The sequence below is a fragment of the Eurosta solidaginis genome, chromosome 1, assembly GCF_040869045.1.
Source record: "Eurosta solidaginis isolate ZX-2024a chromosome 1, ASM4086904v1, whole genome shotgun sequence".
Classification (NCBI taxonomy): domain Eukaryota; kingdom Metazoa; phylum Arthropoda; class Insecta; order Diptera; family Tephritidae; genus Eurosta; species Eurosta solidaginis.
Window position 1 is genome coordinate 281,663,470 of NC_090319.1, and position 20,855 is coordinate 281,684,324.

The 20,855-nt window shown below is 35.9% G+C and overlaps 1 protein-coding gene across 1 annotated transcript in view; it reads left to right on the top strand.

Annotated features, from left to right (window-relative positions):
• Positions 1 to 20,855, top strand: part of SPE (Spatzle-Processing Enzyme) — a 41,862-nt gene that overhangs the window by 9,391 nt on the left and 11,616 nt on the right. The gene's annotated exons all lie outside the window — the stretch shown is intronic.

Here is a 20,855-nt window from a genome sequence, read left to right on the forward strand (position 1 = left end):
TTGCGTGGCCTTCTGCCACCAAACTAGGGAAGCATAAGTGACTATTGGCCTTACAACAGTATACCAATTTTAGACATATCCCCCATGTTTTGCCGTAGAGACGAGTGCAGGCGAAGAAAGCTCTTGTTGCCTTGTTTAGGATAGCATCCAAATGAACATTCCACGTGAGGGTTCTATCAAGTGTGACCCCTAGATATTTAGCCTCCATTGGGAATTGTATTTTTGTACCACCCAGGGATGGTTATGGCACTGGGCTTTAAATTAGAGAAGTGTATACTTGCAGTTATAAAAAAGGAAGAATCTAATGCGCGGTGGCTTGGTGTTTAAGCGACTTAAACTATGAACATTTTTCGTTCGTTTGTTTCAGTAGCCATTGAGTGTGCTTGTAATTCTCAACTGGTTAGTGAAATATTCTAAAGACATAGTTTGAGTTTTTTAATTAAAACCGAGGTTCTTCGGATGGTGTGCTAATACATCAGAGCCCAGTGCTCGCCTCCATATCACACTTTGAAGGGGTTCTTCAAATAGAAGATGAGGTGGCTCATTAGAGCGAAACCTCAGAGTGCCCAACGCTTGCCCCAAATTAAATAAATGGAGGTTCTTCGGATGGTGTGCTAATACATCAGAGCCCAGTGCTCGCCTCCATATCACACTTTGAAGGGGTTCTTCAAATAGAAGATGAGGTGGCTCATTAGAGCGAAACCTCAGAGTGCCCAACGCTCGCCCCAAATTAAATAAATAGAGGTTCTTCGGATGGTGTGCTAATACATCAGAGCCCAGTGCTCGCCTCCATATCACACTTTGAAGGGGTTCTTCAAATAGAAGATGAGGTGGCTCATTAGAGCGAAACCTCAGAGTGCCCAACGCTCGCCCCAAATTAAATAAATAGAGGTTTTTCTTGTAGAAAATGGGGTGCCAATACCTCAGAGCCGTCCCGTGCTCGCCTCCATATCACATTTTAAAGGGTTCTTCAAATAGAGGATGAGGTGGCTCAGTAGAGCGAAGCCTCAGAGCCCCCAGTGCTCGCCCCCAAATTAAATAAATAAAAGGTGTACTGATGCTATGCATCCTCCCATGACTTAAACACACCAATAACACTAAAACTACCCAACTTAATAAACTGAATCCCTTAAAATAAACACAAATAAATAAATAAAGGTGTACTGATGCTATGCATCCTCCCATGACTTAAATACACCAATAACACTAAAACTACCCAACTCAATAAATGGAATACATTAAATCAAAAACCCCATAAACTCAATACAGTCCATTAATAATAATAATTTATAAATTAAAAAAAAGGAATGCTTGGTGGGAGTTAAACCCGCAACCCCGGGCGTTTGGTCGGGTACGTCAGCCACTGTGCCACGACTCATACGCTTACAAGCACATACAATTACTCATTTATAACTCTTATTAAACTGCTCGCCCTCAATTGCCCAAAGCTTAGACACTTGGTTTCTATTGGCCGTGTCCTGGATTGCAGTAGCTTGCTGCTATCACATCTTTGTAGCATATCATAACACCTTATATACATATATGTACAGCTAAATGTTTCGAGGAAGAGTCTATGACTTACGACACTTTTCGCAAATGAACTTTTCAGAAATAAACTTAAACTTGGAGAGTGTTATAGAGTTGATGGTCCTTTGCCGGATGCAGATCCGGTATGTTACCAAGCGCGACCATCTCGGGAAAGATTTGTTATGACCACATGCGACCTTCTAGGCCATCCCACCCTCCCATCCCCTAGATCCATTAGGAGTTCGGGATCGCCAGAGCCTCGGCTGTTAATGAAACAGGATTCGCCACGGATAGGTGAGGTTGACAATTGGGTTTGGAGAAGCTATGTATTGCGCTGGCAACCTGAAAAGGCTGCGCTACACAAACCCCTTGAATAGTCGCCTCTTACGTCAGGTATACCTACCGCGCGTATATTTAACCCCCTAACCCGCTAACACAAGTCTAGTCTGAAATTACACTTGGGTTCTCGCTTCCATTTTTCGATTTTTAATATTTTCGATTTTGCTTTAAAACAATTTTAAGAGTTTAGCCGTGTTGCTCAATTACGTTTAAAGTTTGAACCCTATCAAAATAGAAAACAGAGTAGTCGATTGAAAATTTGAATTTGGTAAACAAAAAGTGTAAAGACTTGCTTTTAGGCAAAATTTTTTAACCGTGTAAATATTTGAAACCTTTTACAACATATCCAATATCTAATGTTCAGGTTATCTGTCTCAGTAGATTAGTAACGGGTTTCAGTTGCTTTCGTCAAGGCAGCGTGCCTATGTAAATGCACTTAGCTTACTCCACTTAAAGGCTCGCCAAGGTATACAGGGTTTGTTTACAATGGGGTGCGGTTGCACGCGGGGGTCTATCCGGAATCAAGCAACTCGCTATATAAATGTGTAATCAATTCTTAATACCTTACTCGACGGATGAAAACTCTTTATTTTAAAAAACAATGTCCTCTACCGACGAGCAATGACAACTACAAACTATGACACACTCGTCATCTCGTCATACCTGTTCTGATGTACGGCTCGAAATCATGAACGACTTAAGAGAAGATTGGAGTATTTATTAAATGGATTTTAATGATAATATGCTTGATATTTACACAGATATGAACATACTGCAACGAATAAAAGCACAAAGTCTACCGCATGAAGTCATGGACAAAATCACTCCGGCCTACTAGAAGGTATCCCTTAGGGCACCAGTGTAAATAATCATATCAAGGAAGACGTGATCTTCCTTTGTGCTCTTAATTGATGTCAGTTATCACGAAGCGAAGGGCTGGCTTTTACGGAACGGTCAAAATCGCTTAAGTGGTTAAGCGCCAGCTTATGATGATTAATTACAACAGAGGGACATTTTGCAAATTGTAACTAAGCAATTAGTATTGATGAAAAACTCTCGGTGCAGCCAAACGACATCAGATGGTTTAATCTAGCGACGTTCCACTGTATATATATGTAATGTACTAAGCGAAATGTAAATATATATAAGGTTAAATCCCAGAAAAGTGATTTCAAATAGTGCTAAACACACATTGATCTGTGTAGAAGCATCGATTTCAGGAACATACAGTTTTTAAGTGTTGGGGTGTCCCAAATATTTCAATATCAAATCATCAGATATTAATCGGGCGGGGAAGGGTGGAGGGGGAGGGGGGGGGGGTGAAGATGACATTAGGGTAAGTGAGTAGGGTTATTTGCAGCATCACAGAAAGGGGACTCGCTGCAAGGCGAAACTATCGGGCGGTCCAAGGCTGGATGGGCTTCCTGCGAGGGAGGTGCACGGATGTAAGTATGCTGATGATTGTGACATCCGCCCCGCATCAAGGTGGACTAGGGTTAAGGGCCCCGACCTCTCGCCCTGAGCTAGCTGGGGGACATTCCACCTTGATTACGCAAAGGGCGGATCCACCTCCTAACAGGTGTACGTGACAATTATTTATTAATTCAAATTTTGTTAAGTGATGATAAGTACTTATTGTATGGAATAATGTGATTACGAGGAAATAGTATTATATTTATTCAGTGATCCATTTATTGAAAATGTTGTTGTAATAATTAATAGTAAAAAGCTAAATTAAAAATTGATTTTCCTCTGTTTTTGAGCGAATCGGTGAATGACTTCTTCCACTGTGATATCAATATTTCTATTGATACTTAATAGGGCAAGTCCATTCAGCCTACCTTCTCCAGTTGAATTCCTTATCCAAGTTTTCAAACACCTCAAAGTTGAAAAACTTCGTTCACTGCTGCCAATGGTTACAGCTAATGTGGCTCCAATCTTCAAAAACTTGGAATAAGTTCTTCATTACAAAGATTCAATGCGCCGATGAATGTCTTTGGGCGATCTTCTGCTCCAACCCAACGTTGTCCCCATAGTAGGACTTCATTTTTCACCATAGATACCGCTGTTCCAGTAAGTGCTGTCCACTGATCCATTATTATTTCGACAGTTTCAGGAACGCGACCAATTTATCGGGAATGATATTTTCAATATTCGACAATGTGTTTTTATCCTTGATGAATCTATTAGACACTGAAGATATGAAATGATCGATAAAAGGGGTGAATATGGATTTGCGAAAATATTCTTCTGCTGAGCTGTAGTTTTCTCGGTTTTTGGACGACTCACAATCCTAGGAACTTCCCTCTTCTCTCCGATATATTCAGCTATTTCTTTAGCATCAAGAAACATTTCTTTGAACTTTGACTTAGCCTTTTCCCTCATTCCTTTCAACAAAACAGCCAAATCATCAGCCGTTGAAACTGCTGTAGAAAGATCAACACTTTTCCCTTGAAGGTAAGAGGTTAATGGTTGAGCCAAAGAAAAAAATTACTTAATAACAACCATAGCCACAATGAATCCTCCAGTCCTCAAAGTGTGTGGATAACTGAAAGCATTTCTTGAACTTTCAGCGTTTCAACAGCAATGAATTTTTCTAAACTGAAATAAATGGGAGCATCCATCTTGTTTCACAAAATCGCTTCAAACGTTCTTGCTTAGTTGGACAATTCAAAGTTTCGACGGCATCCTTGAGAATATTTTTGCTGTGTAGTTTTGAATTGTACTGCATTGTATTGTTGTATCATATTTCAGTGTAAAAACATTTTTGTTCGTTTTTTAAGTTTACAACTTTGTTGTTGTAAGGTCCAGTTAGTTGAATTTCTTGCCACTCATATTCAGACCAATTCTAAATATTCTCGCGGAATTTTGTTCTCGCGGATTTTTTTATTCCCGCGGAAAAATTCCTCCAATTCTTTTCTCCTAGGGAGAAGAAAAATTGGGGAATAGGAATTTCGAATTTTCGAAGTCAGCTGTTTTGTCAATTGAAATTTCGTTGCGCATTTCTTATTTTGTTTAAAAAAGTGAAAAGTTTAATTATTGTTGCGAATTTGTTTGAAATTAAGATATAAGGTATAAACAATGCACATTATTGCATTTCATGTGGTATTCACTGAAATGAGTAATGAATTGGTGCCACAGCAACATCAGAGGAGCATAATAAGAAGATGGCGGGATAACACAAATCCGCCGGAGTTGCCTGCTTTCATTCTGCAAAGCAATTTTCTGGCGGCCACGTCGAGTTGAGTTGCCATATGCCAAAATCTAATTAAGCCTTCTTAAAAAATCCTTGCGCAATTTCTGGATGGCTGCATCAAATATACAAAGAGCTCTTCCGTTGCTTGTGATATACTTTGTTGTTGTTGTTGTTGTTGTTGTTGTTGTAAGAACAGTGAGAATATTGTAGTAGAATGTAAATATATATTTTAGCACAAATTTGTACAAATAAGTGTTCTTTCTTAAAAGAACGAATTTCCTTTAAATATTTTGATGCATTCACTTTAATTTAACTAGTGAAAAAACTCCTATGAAATGGCAAAGAAATCTCCCTCTCCCTCACATTCATAATACCTACTTTTCTCCCATAACCGGTTTCCTCTTTCGAACATTGTTCAGAATAGGAGGAATGGGAGAAGTGAAAAAACTCACAAGGAATTTTTATTTAGAATACGAGGAATGGGAGAAGGGAAAAAACTCGCACGGAATTTTCGTTTAGAATTGGGCTGATTATATATGCGTCGTGTAAAAAACAAGAAATTTTGAATGTCATATTTTAAATAATTATTAATTTTATCAATTTAATATAATTTATCATATGAGATTGGCCACAATAGTCAAGGAAGAAACATTATTTTAGAAATTGAAATGTATATCATCTCAAATCAATTTTACGAAACTACTAATATTTCGGGGAGGGGGGGGGGGGTTGTCACCAAAACCCCCGTTACTACGCCACTGGATCTGTTTGTAGGAGACTACAAACATTATTGGGAAAATTTTATACATATAAGAATGGAATAACTTTCAGGTGACCGCGAGCTTCTTAATGGAGACCTATAAGGTTTCAATTCTTCCCTATCGCCATTATGTCATTGAATTTATGTTAAGGATATATAACACGATAAAATACGATACTAGGAAGAACTGCATATGAACTCACTGTTTCAGTAACTTAAACGGGCTTACCTTACTGAGCAGGCCAAAGAATCAACCAGAAATGACTACCGTGTGTTCATAGAGGCTTTATGTAACATTCATAGGTGGGGATCCAAAACACAAATTAAAGACAATTTCCAGGTGCTTGGAATGTCAAAATGCATTAAACTTATGCTCAGATATTGAGTTTGTGAAACAAATTTTGAGATATTGTATTTTTGAATAAAATGCTGACGGCATTCTTCAAAGAAATTCTGAAAGAATGAAGAAGCCTAACAATTCACGAAATATTTAGTAGAAAATTAATTATTTCCCCAAAAACCGGTTGGCATTTACAAATTTATTATCACTACTAATATGCTGTTAAACGTACTTTTCTACTTAAATTTTCGCTGAGGGGGATTGAATTATTCCCCTTTTTTCTTACTTCGTAAAAGCACGCCGTCTAGATTTTTAAACTTGGGAGTGTCAAAGCTCTGTCATCATTGGAGAACAAAACTGTAGTAATTGAATCATGGGTTATACCTCGTAGGTGTTTTTATCATTATTTAGGCTGCCAACAGTGGTGTGCTTGCCAAGGCGGAAATGCGCTAACTCTTTGCTTGATGGCAGCAGGCACTTCGTTTTGTCCTCATTCACCATCAAACCCATCTTTTCCGCTTCTTTTCCCACTTTAGAGTAATGATATTGTAACGAATTTAGGGAAATTCCGCTTATTTCGAATCGATATAAATCACTCCAATATTCAGCATAGCAAACTGGTCTTTATTTAGAATACTTTGGGAGTAGTACTTCACAATTATACTTCACAACCAATAGCGTGTTTATATCAAAATTGATTAGTTATTACTCAGCTTGTGCTGCTTTTATACTCTCGGTTTTCTCATTCATCCGTTTCTCCCAAGGTCCAGTGATTTCATGAAAATGTGTTCCAGAACAATAGTATCTCCTGTTTGGTTAACAGCTATATATATTAGACTGGGTCGATTTATTAACAGATATCGCGGCATCGATTCTTAGATAGGATTTGGGCTCCTTTTTTCCTTAGACTCAAGCAATAAAGTTGTATTTATATGGCATACTAGAAGACCCGGCAGACGTCCTGCCCTAAATTTGGCCTATCTGCATACATTTTAATAAGCTTTTTCCGTCTGACTCTGCCCTCCCCCCTCTTCACTTTTTCCTTATCCTTCTATTCACTCCTCCCTCCGTCTTTTTCGCTTCATCTATCTCCATATTCGTCTCATTCTATCTCTTTCGCACTCTCCTTCTCTCAATTTCTTCTCATTCTTCTGCATCCCTTATTGCCTGTCCCAGAGGGTGGTATGTATTTTATTCCAGTCCCAGTCGAAGTCCCACTCCGAGTCTCAGTCCCAGTCCTAGTCCTAATCCCAGTCCCAGTCGGTCTCTGGATAATATATTACTCTGTACTAAAGCACTCATCAACAGCTTTCATTTGATATCCATATTGTATAAACACTGTCTAGGCGTTCTCTGGCCCACGTTTTGGCCTATATCTCGAGACCCTAGTCACCCAGGGGTATGAAAATTACCCTCTGCTAAAACACTCATCAACAGCTTTCATTTGATATCCATATTCTATAAACACATTCTAGGGGTACCCGGGTCCACGTTTTGGCCTATATATCGAGACCCTAATCACCCAGGCGTATGAAAATTACCCTCCAATAAAGCACTCATCAACAGCTTTCATTTGATATCCACATTCTATAAACACATTCTAGGGGTACCCGGGTCCACGTTTTGGCCTATATCTCGAGACCTTAGTCACCCAGGGGTATGAAAATTACTCTCTACTAAATCACTCATCAACAGCTTTCATTTGATATCCATATTCTATAAACACATTCTACGGGTACCCGGGTCCACGTTTTGACCTATATATCGAGACCCGAGTCACCCAGGGGTATGAAAATTACCCTCTACTAAAGCACTCATCGACAGCTTTCATTTGATATCCATATTCTATAAACACATTCTACGGGTACCCGGGTCCACGTTTTGGCCTATCTCGAGACCCTAGTCACCCAGTCACCTATCCTATATTTCAAGTTAGATCAAAGTACACACGGGGTGCAAAACTAATTCAAAATCGGTTCAGTAGCTTAGGAGTCCATTGGCCCCAATTCTGTGACACGTGTTTTTTATATATTAAGATTTACGAATTACTTTTTGTGTGTTAACAAACATGCGTACATACATCCTACCTCGTTGATTTTTCATCAACAACTAAACCACCACCAATAAGATGATTTTAATTTTACTCACACAGCCACAGTTTGAATTTGGTTATCCCTGATTTACACACATGTATGCACATGGCAACGAAGAGATATTTCACACACACACACATGTGGTCATCAGCCGAAGTAGTTACTCACACATACACACGCATATGGCATTTAAGTTTTGGGTCCCTCGTCGCCATTTAAGTTTCAGGGTTCTGGCTTTATGTCGGAAATGAAACTATTTTAATTTTAGGGTCAATTCTTTAATTAAGAACATTATGTATTTATTATCAAATATTCAGCTTTTTAATCTTTATCCACATTTACTTTAAAAGTCACATAAAGACAGCAATAGTACTTGTTTTATTAATAATTATTTAAATGTTGACGTCGACTTATTCCGACAAAGTTAGACAAAGACTGACTCGACTTGTGAGTCTCTAGCATTCTCTAAGCGAATGATTTATTTTTATTACATTGAGAGTGAGAATGAGTAGGTATGAAATAAGTAGATTGAAACTCAATATATTTAGAGTACACTAATGAGCTGTTTAGTAGCATAAGAGGATAATACATAACTCGCCCTCCACATAAATTAAATCGAGTCCCTGCGATTTATCTTAGGGTGTAAAATTATATACATGTATACGAAAATTTTAAATATTAGTTACATGAATAAATGAAAAATGAACAATGCTTGTGCATTAAATGAACGTAGATACTACATTGATACTACATTAAAAATTATAATTTTTTTTTTTGTTTTTGTTTTTCTTATAACTCAAATCAATACTTGCTGTTTACATACGTAATATGTTTTAAACATTTTGCATTTGGGTTTATGTACGTATATGTCAGTTGTAATAAAATATATATTATTTGTATTATAATATTTAAGAAAAACTTCGGAAGGTATATTTATGTTAAGTTTAAAAACTATATATACATATGTATACATAAAATTATGTAAAATTGTTTATTTTTCAAGTTTGTACGCTGAAGTCACCAGTGATAAATTTTACCATTAGATACATTTTTTTTTTTTTTTTTTTTTTTTCAAATGTTGAAAATTCACACTTTGTACTTTTAATTTGTAATTTATGAGTAAATGTTAAAATCTTTTATAAAATTCGCATAAGCACATTTACGTTATTTTATGCGGCCTCTTGATATTTGCCATGTCAACTTTATTAGGAAAACTTTTTGGCAATTGTACAAACCTTTTTGCAACTTTATTTCTATTAGCAACAGGATTCTTCATGTAAACTTTGCTGTTGTTGAAGTATGGAACCCTTTCTGCTTCTGCATTTAATTTGTTGATTGCTTGTTTCTTTTTTCTGTACGTATAATTTTTTATTTTTTCAAAATCTATGTCGCTTCTATTGATAAAGTCAATCGGTTTTACGTTGGTTGAACTATGGATGGAGTTGTTATAAAAACCAATAGCCTTGATCATGATTTCTTCTAATTCTAAGGAGTTGTTTGAATTTTTCAAAATGCGTATATGCTCTAACAATGTGGAATGCAACCTTTCAATATCAGAATTTCCGGTGTGGCTGTTTGGAGTGGTGAAGTGCGGAATAATATTATTTTCGCGGCAGAATAATCGTATAAGTGAATTATTGAACTCGTTGTCCATTATCAGTTTTTTAGGTACACCCAACCAAGAAAATCTTTCTTGAAGTTTGATCTTGATTGTGACCATGTTTCTATCAGGCAATTTATGAATGGAAGCCAATTTCTTGAATCTATCAATAGTGGTTAGAAAACAAGCTCGGAAACAATAAAATACGTCGGCATGAACTATCTCGTTAGGATTACTAGGAGTTTCTGTGTGATTAAAAAATTTTTTTAGAGGTTTTCTTGCGTATTTGTTCTCGTTGCACACATCACATTTGTTAACAAATCTGTTAATAACTTTTTTCATATTTGGGTAAAAGTACCTAAATTTCATTTGTTCGTAATTTTCTAGCACACCCCTATGGTTCCCTTCCGTATGGACCTTTTCCACTACCTCTAAAATTTCCTCCTCTGTTTTCAAATCTAAAGCTTTGTTACAGCATTTAGTAAATTTAATGTTATTGTCGTAAGAAAATAAACTAATCAGCTTTTCTTGTACAACATTGTACGCACTGTCAGGCAACTCTGAATGAATTCCTGTTGTTCCTTTTTTAATATATTTCCTAAAAAGATCTGTAAGATAAATGCTATTTTGTAAGTCGCCTTCGGCTACATAGACTATTCTATATTTGTTATATAATATTTCGCTTTCGATGAGTTTGTTCCTTACTATACGAATTTGAGTGGTGTATCTGTTTACTATGGACTCGGATATAAGAAAGTGTTCATTTAGGTTTTCGCATGCTGAATGCACCGTTTCTAAAGAATTTTCGAACAAGGATTTTATATCGATGTTTTCTTCCTTATCCATAAAGTAATTATTATCGTTTTGTCGGTTTAAAAAAATCAGCGACATTGTTTTCCCTACCTTTAATATATTCCACAACAAATTCGTATTCGCCTAGTAAGGTTTTCCATATTGTTTAAATTATTTTGCAATAACAAAGTTTTACATGAAATGGCAAAAATTGTAAATAAACTTCAAAAATTAATTTTGTATTATTTTGTGGGGTGTATAAAACATCAATACTCCCTTCTAAAATATATTTCGTATTCATTTTCTGTAAAATGGATCCTAGTTTATTATGCAAATTTTCAATATTTGAGGCCCTAACATTCATAGCTTCGTTTCTTAGATTCAAATATGTGGACTTAACACCAAATTCCTCTTTTAACCTATTTAATATATCATCGAAACTCGGCTCGTTGAGATGTTGTATAACGTGTAATGCTCGTCCTTTCAATTTGTTACATAAGACATTGGATATAATAGGCCTTTGTTCTTCAATTGTCAGCGACAAAATTGTAGATACATCTCGCAAGTAATGTGTTATGGTGTACTCACTTTGACCATCAAAAAAGGGAATACTCCGTGCCTCCCTCAACCCCTCTGCTAATGTTAGTGCCATTTTGTGTTATTTCTTTGTGTTTTGATTAGTTTACGTTTTCGTTTATATTTTTAATTTTTAATTTTTTTTTTGTTGTCATAAACATTTATATTTTGAGATTTTCTGTCACGCAACATGTGTTAAAAATTTCTAACTTGCTACAGTCAACATTTACTTTAACACAACATGTTTGATATGAACGCAGCACAGTTGGGCAACTTTTACCGCGAGATGGCTTTGTTTCGCAGGAATTTTTCGTTGGCAACAATGTATATAAACTTCATGTCTGTTAGTAGTTTTGTTCAGCACCATTTATCTGGCGCAACATATACACTATATCTATACACTTAACAACAATCTCGCTGTATGTTTTGGCAGAGTTGAGAGCGAAAAGAGTGTACTTTAATTTTTAGAACTGTTTCTCAGATTTTGTGTTGCTTTTCTTTGACTTGATTTTAAGTACAGCTATAGCAGGTCATAACTTTTTCGTTTTGAAGTCAAGTGCACTTTTAAACGATTTTTTAGTTGTTGTAATTTATGAGCACTTAAGTGATTTGCGGTATATTTTTGAAAGTATGTTATGCGTACGTATGTAATACCACTAATTTCGGTATAATATTAAGTTTTTAGTTTTCGTCTTCACAATTTTTCGAGATTTTCGCTTTAATGTAAAAACTATATCCACTGAGGTTTAAATATTTTTGAAAATCAAGGTTGCTTAGTTAAATTTTTTGCACATTTAACATATATTTACTTATATCACGCATAGTTTTAGGGCCTAAGAGGCTTTATCCAATTTCGATTTCATAAAATTTTTTAACTTTTTAAATGCTTTTTATTTTCACGCATGTAAAGGACTTAACAAGATCTTAATGTTCTTATTTTTTGCCGATTTTTTCCCTCGTCGCCATTTAAGTTTCAGGGTTCTGGCTTTATGTCGGAAATGAAACTATTTTAATTTTAGGGTCAATTCTTTAATTAAGAACATTATGTATTTATTATCAAATATTCAGCTTTTTAATCTTTATCCACATTTACTTTAAAAGTCACATAAAGACAGCAATAGTACTTGTTTTATTAATAATTATTTAAATGTTGACGTCGACTTATTCCGACAAAGTTAGACAAAGACTGACTCGACTTGTGAGTCTCTAGCATTCTCTAAGCGAATGATTTATTTTTATTACATTGAGAGTGAGAATGAGTAGGTATGAAATAAGTAGATTGAAACTCAATATATTTAGAGTACACTAATGAGCTGTTTAGTAGCATAAGAGGATAATACATAACTTGGCTGTGCGAGAGGCATGGATTACAGATATACATGTGTATTAGGGTGGGTCGATGGTGGTGGTTTAGTTGTTGATGAAAAATCAACGAGGTAAGACGTGTACGCATGTTTGTTAACACACAAAAAGTAATTCGTAAATATGCCATATAAATACAACTTTATTGCTTAAGTCTAAGGAAAAATTTAAGCAAAATAAATTGCTAACATTAAACCATGACAACATTTTGCGCATGAGCGTTTGTTTGCAAAATATCTTTTCGCAAATGCGCAAATTAATAATAGCCTCACTCTATGTTGCTACTCTGCTTGTTCAGCGACAACTAAAGACGAAAGAGAATAATAATACGTGTGAAGTGGCGCCAATAATTATTCAACCAAATGGTGACCATTGGTGTAAATGATGACTGATGTATGAGTTAAGCGGGTATTACCCTTATTGCTTTAAATGTATGAAAACATTTATTTGAAGCAATTTTTAATTTATAATTTATTTAATAATTTGATATGGAATGAAGGCAATCGGGATAAAGTTTACAATGAAATCCTAGGCGACCTTTTTCTGTTAACAAGGTATTTGTTTAACCGGCTTTAGGTCCAATTTTATAAAATAAACAAATTACAGAAACATAAAATAAAAATATTTATTATTTTATTTTATGTTCTGTAATTTGTTTATAGTTCAAAGCCCTGAAGACGGTTACCGTGTGTAGCCGAAATATATTGGTAGACTAAAGAAAAACAATTTTTGGTGTTTTAATACTAAAAATTGGACCTAAAGCCGGTTAAACAAATACCTTGATAAAGTTTACAGCAACTAAGGCATGACGTGGCTGAATGCGTTTGTAACACTTCAACAATCGTAGGAGTGCGGGTTCAAATCCCAATCCCAGGAGAAAAGGCTTTGAAGAGATTTACAAGGTATAATCGTAACAGCTGTCGCCTTGTCCGGCCTGATGTCACGTTGCTTAAATTTTTCCCAAATTATTAAATAAATGACTGATGTATTCATGTACACAAGTGTGGCTTGCTTCATGTTTTTGTTGTTGAGTGATTAGTTACTAACAGCCTAGTGATGTCAACATTCGCCACAATATCAATGTCGATATGTTCTGCAGCTAGTATAATTTTCTCCAGCATCAAGTTAAAGAAATCGTAAGATTGGGCGACACCCTGTCTGAAAGCTCGCTTAGATACGAACGACTCGGAGAGGTTCTTTCCAGTTCTGACTGAGCTGATGGTTTTGCTCAATGTCATTTTGCACAGCCGTGTAAGTTTTGAAGAGAAACCAAATGCAGACATAGCGGCATATAGGCAGCTCTTTTTCGGGCTGTCGAAGACGGCTTTAAAATCGACGAGGCAGTAGTCTGTGTCAATTCTTTTTTCTTGGATTTTTTCCAAGATTTGGCGCATAGTAAAAATATGGTCGGTAGTAGATTTATCAGGTTAATGTCGCACTGAAGGATTCAATTATCTTTCGTAAAAATACGCTTGACTCAGCAACTTTTATGCGGTACTACGAAGGCTGTTTCAGCAATAGTTAGCGGCTGGAAAAGAACACTTAGATTCCAATCATCGGGCATACACACGTTCCACCATATTTTGCATAGAAGTTGATGCATGTGTCTTACCAACTCCTTTTTAACTCACACTTACTTTTAAGTTAAAATTGTGTGGCACTAATCTTAATCAATACAAAAAAGGTCTTCAATTTAGTTGGAGCTTTAGAAAATTATGTCAAAAAGTTGTCATTTACTGCGCCTATGAGTTTAACACATCATTAGAAGGTACTTACTTAATTAGCGCTTAACCGTTTTAACGGTAATGTCGCGCTACCAACTGGCTCCCATTCGTCACACCAAGGGACTCTCCATAATGAGAAAGTCACTCTGGTTTAAAAACATAACTTGCCATTCTGCAAGTGCGCTTTAAAGTTTTATAAATGTCTCCCTTTAAAATACGCTTTCGTGAACCCTGGCCTTTGAGACAAGCAGTCAACGTCCCATGAGATTAAGGCCGTGGTGTGACGCTTTATTTTAAGTTATTTCTACAAATTTGCAAAACATTTAAAGTGTTTCTGGTGTTAGATTCCTCCTCATATGAACCTGGAACCTGCGGTATGATAGACAAGCACACTACCTCCATACCATGGCGGCCGACCTGCCATAGCATGCATATATTGACATCAACAAAATTTCAATAATGTAATTAAATCGCAATTTAATACTCATTTCAGCTCTCATCACTCACTCAGTCTGAGCTTAGCTTAACTTATGATTATTAGTGGGGTTAGCGATGGTGTATTGAGCGCTTCAGTAATTCGACGCGGATGCTTTGATTAGCATCTAAAAATAGTTAATAGTGAAAAAAAAATAAAATAATGAATAAATAACAAATTTGTGGTAAATGCAGGCTATGTGGGAATCGCTTTAAATATCTACAAATATATACTTACATACATATGTAGATGGCCAAAAAAATGTATAAACCTATTGAGTCAATTATTAGTGTATTGATCGTGCTCTACGTTTTGACCGTAAACGCAGGTAGCTAACAATTTTTATATCGCAAACCTACAGCGATCAACTTATGGCTCAATTATATGGTTGGCTCATCTCATCAGCTAATTATATTTATTTCATTGCATGGTCGATGGGATTGTCAAAAGGAGATGGCAAACTCAAAATGAAACCAACACATTGGCAACATTTTCTTACACATACAAAAACTTATAAGTTTTATGTTTCCATTCCATACCATTCGCACCAACACCAATACACAGATTTTGACAATTTGAACAGACATATTTTGTTATTGTACAGATGAGCCAACCATATAGTTGAACCATGGATCAACTCTAAAAATCACAATGTTTAGGGAAGGCAAAAAACTGATTGACTTCCCCATATACGCAGTGAATTTTTACTTTTTACCAATCCCTCTCTGTGTGAGTAGTGGGATTAATACTTAATATAGTAGGTAGGTAATGATTTGAGGAACCCGGTAGTAGGCATTACGTAAAAATTTCAGATTTGTAACTTAGCTTCCTATTGATCAGGTACCTATGCGATATGTTTTAATACATTTTAAAACATAACATAGTTATACATTAGCGATATAGAACAGCTTCGTTTCCGATCCGTCGGACCTCTGGATTGAGTCATACTGCTTATTTCAATTTCGATTACGAAAATTTGTGCTTCGTTTGCCACTTGTAAAAATATTTCTTGTTATTGGGCTCCGCTAAATGGAAAGTATCTTTAACTAATTTTTTTAATAAGTACTCTCCGCGCTTAAATTCAATACATTTTAATCAGAGCTGCTCAAACCCTAAACACTTATACCACTTTTGGTTTTGTTTCCAGCTGTCCCATGCTGCCACCTTGTATCGTTCCGCCATGGCCTTAACTAATATGCATAGATTCGAATTCACACCTTGAATATAAAAAAAATGTTCATAGCACTCCCATATGCCCTCACATATAATTTCGAATCACACGAAAATGATTGAATTTCTTATGAAAGTGCCAAGAAAAAGCCCTCCCGTACAGTGATGCTATACGATTTTTTCAAAAATCCCTACACTGGCTGAAAAAAGTCCCTACTTTCCCCTACACTCGAAAAATGTATACCTACAATCTTAAGTTTTCTACCTACAAATTAAATACAAAGAAAATATATGTACATAAGTAATGAATTAAATGATACATGCGTACTTTATTGTCAATTCGTTAATACACTCAATCATATAAGAACCGCATGCATTCATAATGCACGGCAGAACATTTGAAAGTAATACAATTCAAATTTTCATCTTTTAAATACGATCTTATTAGACAAATGGAATTTATGCTTTTTTCACTCAGCTTATTTCTTTTTTTTTGTGCGTACATCAGTTATAATAGAAAATATTCTTTCAGCATCAGCGTTTGCATGAGCTCAGAACATAATTTGCTATTTTTGACAAATTTGGAAACAGTAAATCGTCTTTAAAATTTCGTTCTTTATTCAATTTCTGCCAAAACTCCTCAACATCTTAACATTTTAGCTTTTCAACCTCTTCTTTAACATTCTTATATTCTAAATTTCGCCATTCATGGGTTACCTCTGTTAAATTTAATGACAGTTCACGTGCTAATATTTCAAAGGTAAAATTGGATTTTAAAGAATCGGAGCCCAAATCAATCTTCGGATTTATAAAACCCATTTATCGATATATGGAACTCTCACTAAGGGGTAACCTTTTTTGGATTTCTTCTAGTGCGGCTATATAAAATTTAAGACAATCTGAATAAATTTTATTACGGAAAATCAAAGGCATTTAAGCAACTAACTCGTTGCACTCCTAAGATACCTTTCTTCAATAGGTAGCGTGGTATGCGGCGAACTAACCTTACTCGGAGCTCCGACTTTTTAATACAGTTTTGACCAATTTTAAAAAATGTATTTGGACAGACTGTATGGAGCTCATGTATTAAAGGCTTCTTTGTTTGAAAAAAGGCATTGAGAACATTAAAATATTCAAGTACATATTTCAAGAACAACAAATATGCTTTGTTACATATATTTTCAAGCTCTCTTAATATAAATTCTGCTGATTTCAATTGGTCCTGAGCACTTGTATAAGTGAAATATTGCACAAGTACATCCCAATTTTCTAAAATCCGAACAATACATTTTGACTGTGACAACCATCGAGTAGTACTGGGCCGTAAAATTTTGTTTCGCTCTTCATTTAACATGGACTGATTTTCCTCTAATATCGCGCAGCGCTTTGGACTTCCCGAAACATAATTTACAACTTGTCGTAACAATTCCTCCGGGGCTCTTGGCAACTGTAAACACGCTTTATTAGCAATAGTAGCAGACGAATGGCAAAAACATTTAATGACAAGCATTTATGGAAGTTCATCCAATAATCGAGAAGCAAATGAGTTACGTGTGCCCACCGTCACTGCACATACCTTTATAATGATATACATATATTGAGTTAAAATCAAAATTTCATGGGTTATTTCTTTCTACAAACCTATGATGTTTTCAAAAGGGATTTCCTTAGAACCAATGAAGTCCTTAAAAGTTTTAAAAAGCGCAGCGGCTGAACAATCTATCTCCACAGGTAACCACTGAAGTAAACGAACACCGACTTTACTGGGCATAATTTGGGCATCATAAATCTTACCAGCACACACATATGTTTTTTGGATGCAATGTCCGTGCTTTCATCAATCATTACTGAAAACTGAGTACCAAAACATTTGTTACAATATTGACGCGCTTCTGTCTGCACATTTTGCCGCTTTGTATAATATCTGAATCTGGCACAATTTCCTTAAGAAGTGGCAGCAAATGATCGACTATTTGAAAGGCTACATTATGCTCCGCAAAAAACAAGCTAAGTTTTACTTCAAACGTTTGAGTAGACCGCCGCAAACCAGCTTCTCCCGATTGCTGGAAAAATTAAACTATGGGTTCCGTTATCTTTATCGCTGTAACCTTTTCTTTGTGCTTTTTTATTTCGGAATGCTTCACTAGTTCTGATTTACTACAATTCATACTCTTATCGCAAGCAATACATTTGCATTTATACGGATTTTCATTTAAAGGTTCCAGCAATCCGTTAAAAACATCCAATTCGAACATTATCCCATATTAAACTTCTGTTTCTGGTCTTTCTGGCTATCAGCATCAGAAGAATCTGATGACTCCAACACTACTATCCCAACAAACATTTAGGTTAGAAAACGATTAGAAGACGAATCGACTTCTAATGTATTTCTCTAAGGTAGAAGGTTAGAGGACGATTTGCGAAACTGTGGCGAATTATAGCATTCTCGACAAAAAGGGGACTTCGTTCTCGATATCGAGAAAAGGGTTAGAATTCTAATCGAATTCTAACGTCAAATTCTAATGAGTTTCTAATGAGAATTTTGAAGTGATGCGCAATTAAGTTCAATTATTTAAAATCAGCGAAATTTTCATTGCTTCATTATATCAATTACGTTTATTTGGTAATAATCTTATGTATTAAGAATGAACATATTTCAAAGGATTTTTCTATTATAATAAATTAAAACCGTACTTAAAGGTTGAGCTCATCGTTGGTTTGAGGTACTTTCTCGTCATGCCATTAAGACACTATAAATAAATATATCTTGCTTCTTGCAGCGCGTGAAAATATTAAGAACAGCTAGGGAAATATTTTCTGATTCGAACTGCAACGGCAAGGAAAAATAAACTAGTGTCAATGCAAAGAGGAATTGCAGAAGTACCTTGTCCTAACCGTGATGCCAGATCTGTTATCAATCACAAAAATTCTTTTCATTGCAAAACGTTAAGTGTGGAATAGAAAACCGCAGTAAAAACACTTAAACAATTTTATCTAAGAAAAAGTACCTACAATTCGCATAATAAAATCTGTCCTTTTTCCCCTACGCTCGACTTTACAACGTAAAAACCCTATTTCTAGCATCCCGTATGAAGCTCAGGCACTTGTGTATGATAAAAAATTTACACTAACAATTTGGCTACTAAAAATTATTCAAAAACATTATAACACTGAAAAAAATTTGTAATCAAAATTTATGCATAAATAAAATTAAAATAAATAATTTACCGCGGAGCTGAAATATATGGGGCATAGATATGACCAAAGAATGTAAGGAAAACTGTACCAAAACAAGAGGAGCCTATTAGAGGGGGTCACACTGAAATGACAGTCCTTGGTCGGGAAAAATCCCGAGTCGCTCCGGTACATAGAACCGACTGCCTTGGGAAGCCAAAATTGTAATGTGGAACCAACGCCTCTAACACCCCTTTTCTTATGGTCCACCCCTGTTGAAACGGCAAGTTTCCTTGGACTCCCGTTAGAGGATATTGATGACAATTTGTGATCGGTCGCGGCTATCAGGTGGGGCGAGCACTGCTACAACAACAACAACAAGAGGAGCCTATTCTAACTTATATGATATTAGTAATTACCCTCAAGGCAAGTCTGTAACTATTGATACAAACAGGTCTGTGTGCGGAAATATTTTAATTGGGACGGAGTTTAAGACAGAGCATAATTGGTGCCAAGCTCACTCTGTTTGTCAACGTAGTGCGGCCCTTAAGCAGTATCTAAGCAAAACCAGCTCCGTCGTCAACAATGTTTACATTGTTGTCACACTGCAGGACAGGAAAGGTTGGTCACATTCCTAAATTGCGACAAAACACAATATCTCAATCTGATTAACATGTTAATCAGATATCGAGATATCAAAATCAATGAAAGAGGGATTCTGAGGCAAGCACGGAACTCGCGGTGGAGTTGCCGTGCAACCGGGTGCCATTACCCGAAAATGGAAGGGGAGGATGGATAGTCCTCCTCGGCCAAACCAAGGCTGGTTGACTTGAACACCCCAGCTCACCGATTGATACCAACATGTTGGGCCGAAGATCAAAGGACATTGATCTGTGTTTTACACCGGAAGTAGGTCTACGAAGACAGGGACTCCTGTAAGCACGCATTGTCTATTGATACAAAATTCTGGTGCAGAACTAGAGTGCCAAATAAGTATTACTTCGTTAATAGCTAGATTTTCAGTTATAAAATCGACAAAAAAACTGCTGCAAGCTTTAAGGAGCTGCGGCTACATATGAGTATGCCTCATTCTCAACACAATTCCACCAGTACATAACTATCGAAAAAGTACCAAAAAAAAATTTGTATATAGTTAGGAACTAGTGAAAAATTAAAGCAGCGGGAACAATTTCCACCGCCTAGAACATCGCCATGTTAAATTCGCCAGTTTAAAACATGTAAAAGCGATAGATGACGAACTATTAGTGGTTCAGAATGCAGTAGAAATGCACTTATTTTCAACTAGAGATTCTGCTTACGGGCTAGTTTCTGTGACTTTTTATTTCAATTCGGTATATTATTTTTCTTAGTTATGAGACATTTTTTGACTGGAAGTGGGGGAACCGTAAAGTAACCGTGCCTATCATTTACTTGTTAAACATTAACATTTATTAAATTCAAATGGTATTTCAGCACCTCAGTAATCTGGGATCCGTACGATATGTCGAAAAAAAAATTGTTGAAAAACAAAAGACCGAATCATTAAAAACCTCTTTTTAGAAAAAACGTTTTTATCGAATTTAAATGTCGAAAAAAAAAATAACCGAAAAGGGCCGAAAAAAGTCGAAATTGGTCTACTGAAAGCAAAACTCCAAATATAAAATTTTAAGGCAGTGTTTTATTATTATGGTTGTAAATTATGACAGCATCAAAAACATACTATAATT